We start from the raw sequence: 12,286 nt of genomic DNA, 5'->3' as shown, positions 1-12,286 counted from the left end.
TGTTGGACTGTGAACTGAGAGTCATACTGCATTCACACATACACACAGCCAAAGGGTAGGCAAATCACCCTGACTAGGCCAATCTCATTCTGTCTCTGGGAAATCTGAATCTTATATCCCAAGAATGAAACCGGCCTGTACAGACTCTTTGAGACCATGAGATCTGACAGACTAGATCCTCCCAGCTGGCATGATTCTTGGCCTTGTCAAAGCCTCGTTGTCCAGCATTTTCTAATCCTACACTATTTCTGGGAGCCCTAGTGGTGCAGTGGTTAAGAGCTCAGCTGCTAACCACAAGGTTGGCAGTTCAAATCTACCAGCCGCTTCTTGGAAACCCTATGGGGCAGTTCCACAATGTAATATAGAGTCACTATTAGTCAGGATCGACTCCACAGCAACGGGTTTGGTTTTCGGTTATACTATTTCTGGGTCAGTGGTGGCTCAGTGGTAGAACTCTCATCTTCCATGCGGGAGACCAGGTTCAATTCCTAGCCAACGCACCTGATGCACACCCACCACCAGTCTGTCAGCAGAGGCTTGTGTGCTGTTGTGATGCTGAGCAGCTTCCAGTGGAGCTTCCAAACTAAGATGGACAAGGAAGAAAGGCCTGGTGATCTACATTCAAAAAGCAGCCAATGGAAACCCTATTGATCACAATGGTCCAATCCATGACCAATCACAGGCATGGCACAGGACCAGGCAGCATGTCCTCCCATTGTGTGTGGGTTCACCATAAGTAGGGGGCTCACTTGAAGGCCGCTACATACTACTTCTAAAGGCTGTACCTAAAATTCTGGAACCTACCTTTTTTATTCAATAATGTATCATAGCCATCTTTCCAGACTGGTTAACATAGATTCATATCACTATTTTCAATGCCTGCATGCAGTGTGAAAGTATCAAAATCTATTTTATCAATTCCTTGTGTAAGGTATGTTCAGTTGTTTACTATGCACTTGCATCTTTTCTGACTTTTCCTATTATTTCTTTAGGATAAATTCCTAAATATGGACTACCTGAGTCAAGGCCTATGCACATTTCACACTCTGATACATAGTTGCATCTATACCAAATAAGCATATCATTTTCTGCCACCAGTGAGAGTATCTGAGACGGCACATTTCCCTGCATCCTCACCCATGCTGGGAATTACCATCATCCTTTTCCCATTGCAGACTGGGAGACGTCCAAAAATTAAGACTACCAAGAGAAGGAATAGCAGAAGTAATCATAATAATATTGTGCTTTATATTAAGCTTTACCAAGTAGATTCACATCTGTTAAGGCCTAAGCTGAGTCTAAATTATATTGCCAATATAAGACCTAAAATTAGTATCTTCTTTTTCCTCTTAATTTCATTTCTTAATTACTACTAAAATTACTATTTTAATAAGTTTGTTGGCCATTCAATCCTGAAGTACAACGCTGTCAGTGACAGGATGATATCCACATGCCTACGAGGAAGACCAGTTAATACAACTATTATTCAAATTTACACACCAACCACTAAGGCCAAAGATGAAGAAATTAAAGATTTTTACCAACTTCTGCAGTCTGAAATGGATCAAACATGCAATCAGGATGCACTGATAATTACTAATGATTGGAATGCAAAAGTTGGAAACAAAGAAGAAGGATCCGTAGTTGGAAAATATGGCCTTGGTGATAGAAATGATGCCAGAGATTGCATGACAGAATTTTCCAAGACCAACAACTTCTTCATTGCAAATAACTTTTTTCACCAACATAAATGTCGACAATACACATGGACCTCACCAGATGGAATACACGGGAATCAAATCGACTACATCCGTGAAAAGAGACGATGGAAAAGTTCAAAATCATCAGTCAAAACAAGGTCAGGGGTCGACTGTGGAATGGACCATCAACTGCTCATATGCAAGTTCAAGTTGAAGGTGATGAAAATTAGAAAAAGTCCACGGGAGCCAAAGTACAACCTTAAATATACCTCACCTGAATTTAAAGACCATCTCAAGAATTGATGTGCTGAACACTAATGAAAGAAGACCACACAAGTTGTGGAATGACATCAAGGTCATCATACATGAAGAAAGCAAGAGGTCATTAAAAAGACAGAAAGGAAAGAAAGAAAAGACTGAGATGGATGTCAGAAGAGACTTTGAAACTTGCTCTTGAATGTCGAGTAGCTCAAGCAAAAAGAAGAAATGATGAAGTAAAAGAGTTCAACAGAAGATTTCAAAAGGCAGCTCAAGAAGACAAGTATTATGACGTATGCAAAGACATGTAGATAGAAACCGAAAGGGAAGAACACACTCAGCATTTCTCAAGCTGAAAGAACTGAAGAAAAAATTCAAGCCTCAAGCTGCAAATTTGAAGGATTCTATGGGTTATATATTAAACAACACAGGAAGTATCAAAAGAAGATGGAAGTACACAGAGCCACCATATCAAAAAGAATTCATCGACATTCAACCATCTCAGGAGGCAGCACACAATGAGGAACCGGTGGTACTGAAGGAAGAAGTCCAAGCTGTTCTGAAGGCACTGGGGAAAAACAAGTCTCCAGGAACTGACAGAACATCAACTGAGATGTTCCAACAAACAGATGCAGTGCTGGGAAGTACTCACTCATCTATGCCAAGAAATTTGGAGGACAGCTACCCAGCCAACTTACTGGAAGAGATCCATATTTATGCCTATTCCCAAGAAAGGTGATCCCACTGAATGTGGAAATTACAGAACAATATTATTAATATCACACGCAAGCAAAATTTTGCTGAAGATCATTCAAAAACGGCTGCAGCAGTATATCAACAGAGAACTGCCAGAAATTCAGGCCAGTTTCAGAAGAGGAAGTGGAACCAGGGATATCATTGCTGATGTAAGATGAATCCTGGCTGAAAGCAGAGAATACCAGAAAGATGTCTACCTGTGTTTTATTGGCTATGCAAAGACATTCAACTGTGTGAATCATAACAAATTACGGATAACATTGCAAAGAATGGGAATTCCAGAAAACTTAATTCTGCTAATGAGGAAACCGTACATAGACCAAGAGGCAGTCGTTTGAATAGAACAAGCGTATACTTTGTGGTTTAAAGTCAGGAAAGGTGTGTGTCAGGGTTATACCCTTTCACCATACCTATTCAGTCTGTACGCTGACTAAATAATCCGAGAAGCTGGACTATATAAAGAAGAACAGGGCATCAGGACTGGAGGAAGACTCATTAACAACCTGCGTTATGCAGATGACACAACCTTGCTTGCTGAAAACGAAGAGGACTTGAAGCACTTACTGATGAAGATCAAAGACCACAACCTTCAGTATGGATTACACCTCAACATAAAGAAAACAAATATCCTCACAACTGGACCAATAAGCAACATCAGGATAAATGGGGAAAAGATTGAAGTTGTGAAGGATTTCATTTTACTTGGATCAACAAACAACACCCATGGAAGCAGCAGTTAAGAAATAAAAAGACGCATTGATTGGTCTCAACCCACCTGGCTCAAAGGAGAATGAAGAACACCAAGGGCACAAGGTAATTATGAGCCCAGGAGACAGAAAGGGCAACATAAACCAGAGACTACATCAGCCTGAGATCAGAAGAGCTAGACGGTGCCCGGCTACAACCGATGACTGCCCTGACAGGGAACACAACAGAGAACCCCTGAGGGAGTAGGAGAGCAGTGGGATGCAGACCCCAAATTCTCATAAAAAGGCCAGACTTAATGGCCTGACTGAGACTAGAAGGACCCCGGTGGTCATGACCCCCAGACCTTCTGTTGGCCCAGGACAGGAACCATTCCCAAAGCCAACTCTTCAGACGGGGATTGGACTGGACAATGGGTTGGAGAGGGATGCTGGTGAGGAGTGAGCTTCTTGGATAAGGTGGATACTTTAGACTATGTTGGCATCTCCTCCCTAGAGGGGGGATGAGAGAGTAGAGGGGGTCAGAAGCTGACAAAATGGTCACGAAAAGAGAGAGCGGAGGGAGGGAGCGGGTTGTCTCATTAGCGGGAGATCAATTGGGAGTATGTAGCAAGGTGTATGTAAGTTTTTGTGTGAGATACTGACTTGATTTGTAAACTTTCACTTGAAGCACAATAAAAAAATTTTTTTTAATTCAAAAGATGCATTGCATTGGGCAAATCTGCTGCAAAGGCCCTCTTTAAAGTGTTAAAAAGCAAAAAGTCACCTTGAAGACTAAGGTGTACCTGACCCAAGCCATGGTGCTTTCAATCCCCTCATATGCATGTGAAAGCTGGACATGAATAATGAAAACCAAAGAAAAACTGACGCCTTTGAATTGTGGTGTTGGGGAAAAATATCGAATATACCATGGACTACCAAAAGGACAAACAAACCTGTCTTGGGAGAAATATGACCAGAATGCTCCTTAGAAGCAAGGATGGCAAGACTACATCTCACATACTTTGGACGTGTTGTCAGGAAGGATCAGTCTCTGGGGGTGAACATCAGGCTTGGCAAAGTAGAGGGTCAGCGGAAAAGAGGAATACCCTCAAAGAGATGGGTTGATAGAGAGGCTGCAAACAATGGGCTTAAGCACAACAATGATTGTGAGGATGGCGCAGGACCAGGCAGCGTTTTATTCTGTTGTACATAAGGTCGCTACGAGTCGGAACCAAAGTGACAGCACGTAACAACAACACCGACCATTTATATCTCCTTTTTTCCTTTTAAAAATTGTCTATTTTGACTCCAAGTCTAGAACAGGAAGTGTACAAGATGAGCCTGGAACATCTCATTAAGGAAACAATTACAGACTAGACTACTAGAGAAATGTCAGGACTCGGGAACCAACCTGAATACACTTACTCTGCCCAAAGATAGGGCAATGTGAGCATCCTGGTAATGCAATGGTTAAGCACTCGGCTGCTAACCTAAAGGTTGGTGGTCCTAACTCAGCCACTGGATCTGCAGGAGAAAGACCTGCTCCCATAAAGATTACAGCCACGAAAATGCTGTAGGGCAGTTCTACTCTGTCACATGGAGTCACTATGAGTCGGAATTGATTCAAAACACCTGACAACAAGGACAATTATTCCAATGGACTGAAACACACCATGTATGCTAAAATACAGGAGTTCATAATGATACTCAAAAAATTTAAACAATCCACGATCTCATGAACCACCATTGGAGGATGCTAGGGAACTGACACATGATTTTGGAAACTGGTAAATAAAGGAAAAAGAATCAGACGACCTGCCCTCTCTTCCCCACCATCTGTGTCTCAGCGAAACCAAACAATTGATGTAGGGGAGTTTCTTGTGTAGAACTAGGATTTTAGCTAATAAGTATAAAGAGGGGATGACAGACTGTAGCGTACTGCAATCCCTAATGAATCCAGGGATCAAGGTAATGATCAGGAGTGGCTGTTAATATCACAAAAAGACAGAAATCAGACATTATGGATCTCCTGATGGAAATGCTCCTTTCGCCAACATTCCCCCTGAATACACACAACACACAAAACCTGATTCCTCCGACTAAGACTCTAGACAAAACTACCAATGTCCAGGAAATACAAGTATATTTAGCAGTACACGATACGACCTGCAAAGTTCAGTTTCTTCAATAAAAAGTTATAAAGAAAACAAAACAAACAAAAAAGGTAGAGAACTACAGATTAAAAGACACTTGAGATAAATGAACTAACTGCAATGTATACACCTTACCTGGATCTTAATTCAAGACAACAATTCAATATATATATATATACAACAGTCAGGGAACACTGACTGGATGTTTGATGATATTGTGGGATTTTTTGTTTTTCAAGTAGAGTAATAACTAGTACCAGCTGCCATGGAGTTGGCCCCAGTTCATACAGACCCCATGTGTGTCAGAGTACAACCGTGCTCCATCGGGTCTGTCTTCTGAGGTGCCTCTCGGTGGACTCGAATCACCAACCTTTTGGTTAGCAGCCAAGCATGCTACCCGTTTGCATCACCCAGGGACCCAATAACATGATTTTTTTTTTTTTAAGGAGTCTCACTCTTTTAGAGACACAACAAAAATATTTACAGATAAAATGATACAACGGCTTGATTTGCTTCAATATAATCCAGGGAGAATGAAGCAGAGAAGAATGTCGCCTACGAGACTGGTCATGCTTTGTAATTGCTGAAGATGGGCGGCAGATATTTTGCTGCCTTACACTAGTCTCACAACTTTTCTAATGCTTAAAAATTTCCAGGATAAAAATTTAAATAATAAAAGATCTTTTTAAAGGAGAATGATCTGCTCATGTTCTAACCCGTTTTTCTAGTGAGGTGTTGTTCATCTCTTTCTTTTTGATTTTTTAGGGCTCTTTATATATTGACATGTCCAATATATATGTTGCCCGTATTCTTCCAGTTTGTCATTTGTCTTTTACGTTCAAGGCATTCTTCGCTTAAAATAACGTACATTGTTTAACACTGTTGTCAATTCTTTTACAGTTTCCTGTTCGGTGTTAAGCTTAGAAAGACTTCACCCATACTAGAATTATATAAACATTTACCTTTATTTCTCTTTAGTGCTTTTAAAATATACTCTTCCATAAAGCAAAATTTATCAACCTTTTGACATTATACAGAAACCCTGGTGGCGTAGTGGTTAAGGGCTACAGCTGCTAACCAAAAGGTTGGCAGTTTGAATCCACCAGGCGCTCCTTGTAAACTCTATGGGGCAGTTCTACTCAGTCCTGCAGGGTCACTAGGAGTCGCAATCGACTCGACGGCAGTAGGTTTGGTGTTTTTTAGTTTTTATAATGTTAGCTAGAAAACAAATCCGTCACTTGCATCATCGGTAAATTTCCGAAAGATAGCTGCACCACACGTAACTGTCCACATGGAAAGAAAGCGACAGAGCCCAGCAAGGACACAAAACATGTATCACTTATGCCCCCATGGAGGGTATGTTTTAAAGATGGACCCTGTATTAAATAATAACTAATTGGTTTTCCGTTATTTTAATTAAAGGAGCCCTGGTGATGAAATGTTTAAGCACTCAACTGTTAACTGAAAGGTTAGCAGTTCAAACCCATGAGCCGCACGGAGGGAGAAAGATGTGGCAATCTGCTTCCATAAAGAGTACGGCCTTAGAAACCCTATGAGTCAGTTCCAGTCTGTCCTGTAGGGTTGCTATGAGACAGAATTAACAGCAATAGGTGTTTTTATGAAAGGTGTCTATAACTTTCAGTAAGAGCTACTGACCATCAGGAGCTTACCACAGTTAACATCTAGTATGTTAAAACGTAGCATGCTAAAACGTAGTAACTAAATTAACATAATCCCAGCCAAAGTACAAGAAATGTGACATTTGAATGTCATACTCTGCCCAGCCCCAGCAGTGTTACTAAGGGCAAATGCACAGTTTCTACAAGGCTTTTGGTAACACTGAAAATACTTCAGACTCCTAACAGGAACCAACACAATAACTAAATCAAGGCATAATGCAGCAGAGGCTTCACTCTGTTTTTTAACACATTTGACAAACCACATGCACAGTTGGGCCCCTGCACCCATCTTCAATCCTTCTCCATCCCCAGGAGTGAACAGGAGACTTCAGGAGCACAGAGAGATTGTAAGTGACGTTGCGAATCCCACTGAACAGATGGAGAAGCGGGTTCCCACCCAGCTTACCCTCACAGAGTAGGCACTGGAACATGGCTGAGTTCAGATACTCGGTGACTCTGCTGCAAGACCAAAAAGAAACACTGGGACTCACACTCTGTCCTACAAACCACCGGTGCACTAAACCCACTGCCATCGTGTCTACTCTGACTCATAGTGACCCTGCAGGACCCAGCAGAAGTGCCCCAAGGGTTTCCAACAAGGAGCTGGTGGGTTGGAACTGCTGACCTTCTGATGAGCAGGTGAGCTAATTAGCCACCAGGGCTCCTAACCATCAGTGAGAGGGTTGGAATTCAGCCTCACGTATGACAGCTATCTCTTTACCATCATACCATCACTTGGGATCTCAGCATCAGTGCTGGATGGTCCCATTTAAAACAGGCTTCACGTGCCACGCATCCTCCGATGGGTTAAAAAATCATCCTTATTCAGAGTTCTGCTGCGGGAGGGAGGAGTGTGAATAACCAAACTGCCACTCTTGTTGCTCCACATAAAAACCAGAAAGTTCAATAGCAGACACAGATCTTTTCTAAACGAAAAAGCCACTGTTCTAAAATACACAGTTGTTGTTAGGTGCCATCAAGTCGATCCTGACTCATAGCGGCCCTATGTACAACAGAACAAAATATACAGTAGTCAATACACTGTTATTATTTCTCAGGCCCTGGAAGCAGTCCTGGCTTTCTACTCCTCTTCCAAGTCTGAGAGCTCCACAGTGGTAACTTTTTTCCCTACAGGACTCCCTCTAACTCAGCACTACATACTCCTAGAGGCCAACACCACCTCCCCCATCACCTGAAAAAAACTGCTGCTTTCACAGCCCTTTCTAAAGTAGACCTCTTCCAATTCTGAAAGGAAACACACACCCACTAAGAACTCCTTTATACCAATTAAGAACTACTCTTTAAACTGAGATACTGAACACTAGACTTGGCTGAGATTTATTCACACACCGGTAATCATTTCCAGGGCAGAAAACTATGCAGAATAAGGGAGGACACTTGTCATCCCCTCGCTGGTGATGTGACCATCACTGCACAGTGCTGTGCTCGGCCTGCTTGCCCAGCCGGCAGCCCAGAGCCATGGGCACAGGTGCTCTCTGGACTGCGGTGTGGCTATGGACAAGCCACCCTGTCACGTTTCACCCATCACAGGCTCAAGCCCCAGCAAGCCTGCCCGTGGCCTGGTGACAGAACACTCCGAGACCACAGCATTATTCCCAGTGGAGCTGCCTGCAAGAACTAAACTGTGAATTGCAAATCCGAGACACACAGAATGAGGAACAGAGAAAAGGACCCCCAAACAGACTCTTGCCTTCAAAACCTTAGACATAAACCTGCCTACTGAAAAGGCTTAATAGACATCCTTGGGTAAGGCACTGCTGATCTGCTGTAAATAAAGAGGAGGAAAGCCCCCAAATCCAGAAATCCAAGAAACGTTTCCCTGGCAAAGGGAGTTGGTTATCCCGAAAGAGGAGAGTGTAAGAAGACTTTCCGATCACGGTGGCAATCCAGCAGGTAGAATGCTAGGTCTCCTGTCTACATCTTCCCCAGATAGGACTGTATCACCCTCGTTTCCTTCCACAACGCCAGATCGCCCTCACCTTCCCAACCCTGAAGGGTTGACAGGAAAAAGTAGATGCTTCCCCCTGCTAACCGACCCCACCAGGTCCAACTTTAGCCTTCGCATCGTGCCCTGTTTTCAAGCGAAGGGGAAGGAGGAAGGGTTGGTACTGCGAGCGGAATCTCGGTGATTCGCCAGAGGAAACAGCCCAGACTCCAGACAGCAGGAGCGCCAGGATTTCCATGCAGCTGGCACGACAGGTGACTGGGCGCTGCTCTGCAGACACCCCGCTCCGGGGCTCCAGGGGTGGGGGGCGAGGCTGGAAGCCGGGAAGGTGGGCAGACAGGGAGGGAAGCCCACTGCACTCAGCCGGCGCTGGGCGCACGACGAGGAGCACGGCCCGGCTCCCTGGGGAAACCGTGTTAAGGGGTTTTCTGTCTCCACAATTAAAGAAAAAAATGGCTCCAAGCCAAACGCCCCCTGATTCTCACACACACACGCACGCACCCCGGCTCCTCTCGCCCCATTTTCTCAGACGCCGAGACAAAAGGCGAGCAGAGCGCAGCAGCAGCGGCCGCCACCGGCTCTGGGGCCCGACGCCCGCGCCCCCTGCGCCCCGAAGGGCCCCGGGCGCCCGCCCGCGCTCCCCGCCCCGCCCCGCGCCCCGGCCGGGGTCCCCGCCGCCCCCCGAGCGCCGGCCCGGGGGTCCCGGGCGGGACGGGCGGGGGGCGCGGGCCCACACCCTCGGGCGGCCGCGGCGCGCCCCGCCGTGACAGCCGCCCCGCCGCGCCCCGCGCGCCTCACCTCCGAAGGGCCGTGGCGGCGGCCACCCGGGCTCCCGGCGCCTCCTCCTCCGGCAGCACCGCCGCCGCCGCTCCCCCGTCTCGCCCAGGCTCCGCCTCCCCCGCCGCGGCCGCCACGTGACGCGTCACATGACCGGCGGGGGCGCCTCCCGGGGCCGCCGCTCCGCCCGCGCCGCCGGGGCCCGCGCCCCGCCCAGGACGCCCCGCCGCGCGTACAGCCCTCCGCGCCCAGGCCCGGGGTGCCGGCCCGCCTTCTGCTCCTGCTCGCCGGGCCCAAGAGCGGAGGGAGGGCCCGCGGGACCCTGCACACGCTCACGCACACCCACCCCCGTGCACACCCGAACACACCGCTCACACTCGTGCACACCCACCCCCGTGCACGCCCGCACACACCGTTCACACTGATGCACACACGCTCTTGCACACCCACACACCACTCACTCTTGTGCACGCCCACACACACCGCTCACACTGATGCACACACACACCACACACCCACACTCATGCGCACCCACACACACATCACACACTCAGATCCACACACACCCACACTCGTGCACGCCCACACTCGTGCACGCCCACACACCACTCAACTCGTGAACGCCCACACACACCACTCACACTGATCACACACACACCACACACCCACAGTCATGCACACCCACACACACCACACACTCAGATCCACACACACCCACACTCGTGCACACCCACACACCACTCACACTCGTGCACGTCCACACTCGTGCACACCCACACACACCACTCACCCTCGTGCACGCCCACACTTGTGCACGCCCACACACCACTCAACTCGTGAACGCCCACACTCGTGCACACCCACACACCGCTCACACTGACACACACACTCATGCACACCCACACACACCACTCACACTCGTGAATGCCTACACTCGTGCGCATCCACACTCGTGCACACCCACACACCACTCACACTCATGCACACCACACTCGTGCACACCCTCACACACACCACACACTCAGATCCACACACCCACACTTGTGCACACCCACACACACCACTCACATTCGTGAATGCCCACACTCATGCACACCCACACACCACTCACACTCATGCACACCACACTCGTGCACACCCACACACACACCACACACTCAGATCCACACACCCACACTTGTGCACACCCACACACACCACTCACATTCGTGAATGCCCACACTCGTGCACACCCACACACCACTCACACTCATGCACACCCACACTCGTGCACACACCACACACTCAGATCCACTCACAGCCACACTCGTGCACACCCACACACACAGCCACAGCCACATTCATTCACGCACATACACCACACACACACATCCGCACATGCCTACACTTACACCACTCGCTCACACCATACACAGCCACACTCACGTTCACACCCATGTTCACACCACAGACGTACCCACCCAGACTCACACTGACCACACAGACTCACACCACCCAGACACCACACACTCATACCACACACACTCTCACATTCGCACCACACACTAACACACCACCACACTCACATCACGTACTCATGCTGCACACACACACCGCAGACACACACATTGCAAACTCACACCACACATAATCATGCACTCATACACACCACACACACATGCTTACACACTTGCACGTAGCCACACACACATAGCAGTCACACCACACACACTCACTCAAACACACCACACAAATGCTCACTCACACCACACGCTCAAACCGCATAATGCTCACTCTCACACGTCCACTCATCCCACCCATCCCCACCCCAGGCAGCCTTCTCCGCTCGGGTCTGCGCAGCCTGAACAACCAGGAAAACACTTAACAGCCACTCTAGTCCGAACCTCCCTTAGCTGAGCAATCCTTACCAGCCGATAATGCCAGCGATGATGTCCAGATTGCCCGGACTTAATCTGAGCCGGAAGTGAATGCCACATTGTCTTGAGTTGGATGCCACTAGAAAACACATATTTGCTAGGACTAAGGAGCCCTGGTGGCGCAATGGTTAAGTGCTCAGCTGCCAACTGGTTTCAACCCACCAGCCGCTCCCGGGAAGAAAGGGCCCGACAGTCTGCTCCTGTAAAGATTACAGTCTAGAAAACACTATGGGGCAGTTCTACTCTGTCACATGGGAGAGGTCATTATGAGCTGGAATTGACACGATGGTACCCAACTACAACCACATGAGCCAGCGTGGTTCTCCACGGAAGCAGTGATCGGAGTGCCCCTTTGATGCTGATGACCTCAGATGTAGTGTGTCTTTTTTTCAGCT

The 12,286-nt window shown here is 47.3% G+C and overlaps 1 protein-coding gene across 5 annotated transcripts in view; it reads right to left on the bottom strand.

The window, feature by feature from the left end:
- TULP4 (TUB like protein 4) overlaps positions 1-10,090 on the bottom strand; it is a 304,765-nt gene extending 294,675 nt beyond the window's left edge. For 4 of the 5 annotated variants that reach the window (XM_049904582.1, XM_049904572.1, XM_049904561.1 and 1 more), the window contains exon 1: positions 9,997-10,090. The gene's annotated coding sequence lies outside the window, so the exon portion shown is untranslated. Of the gene's footprint in view, positions 1-7,638; positions 9,784-9,996 lie in introns of those variants that run through there. The other variant, XM_049904600.1, reaches the window with a different exon arrangement.
- Between the last annotated feature and the right edge of the window lie 2,196 nt (positions 10,091-12,286).

The sequence above is a fragment of the Elephas maximus genome, chromosome 1 (assembly GCF_024166365.1).
Source record: "Elephas maximus indicus isolate mEleMax1 chromosome 1, mEleMax1 primary haplotype, whole genome shotgun sequence".
Classification (NCBI taxonomy): domain Eukaryota; kingdom Metazoa; phylum Chordata; class Mammalia; order Proboscidea; family Elephantidae; genus Elephas; species Elephas maximus.
The sequence above is the reverse complement of the archived record's forward strand: the minus strand, read 5'-3'. Positions and strand labels throughout refer to the sequence as shown.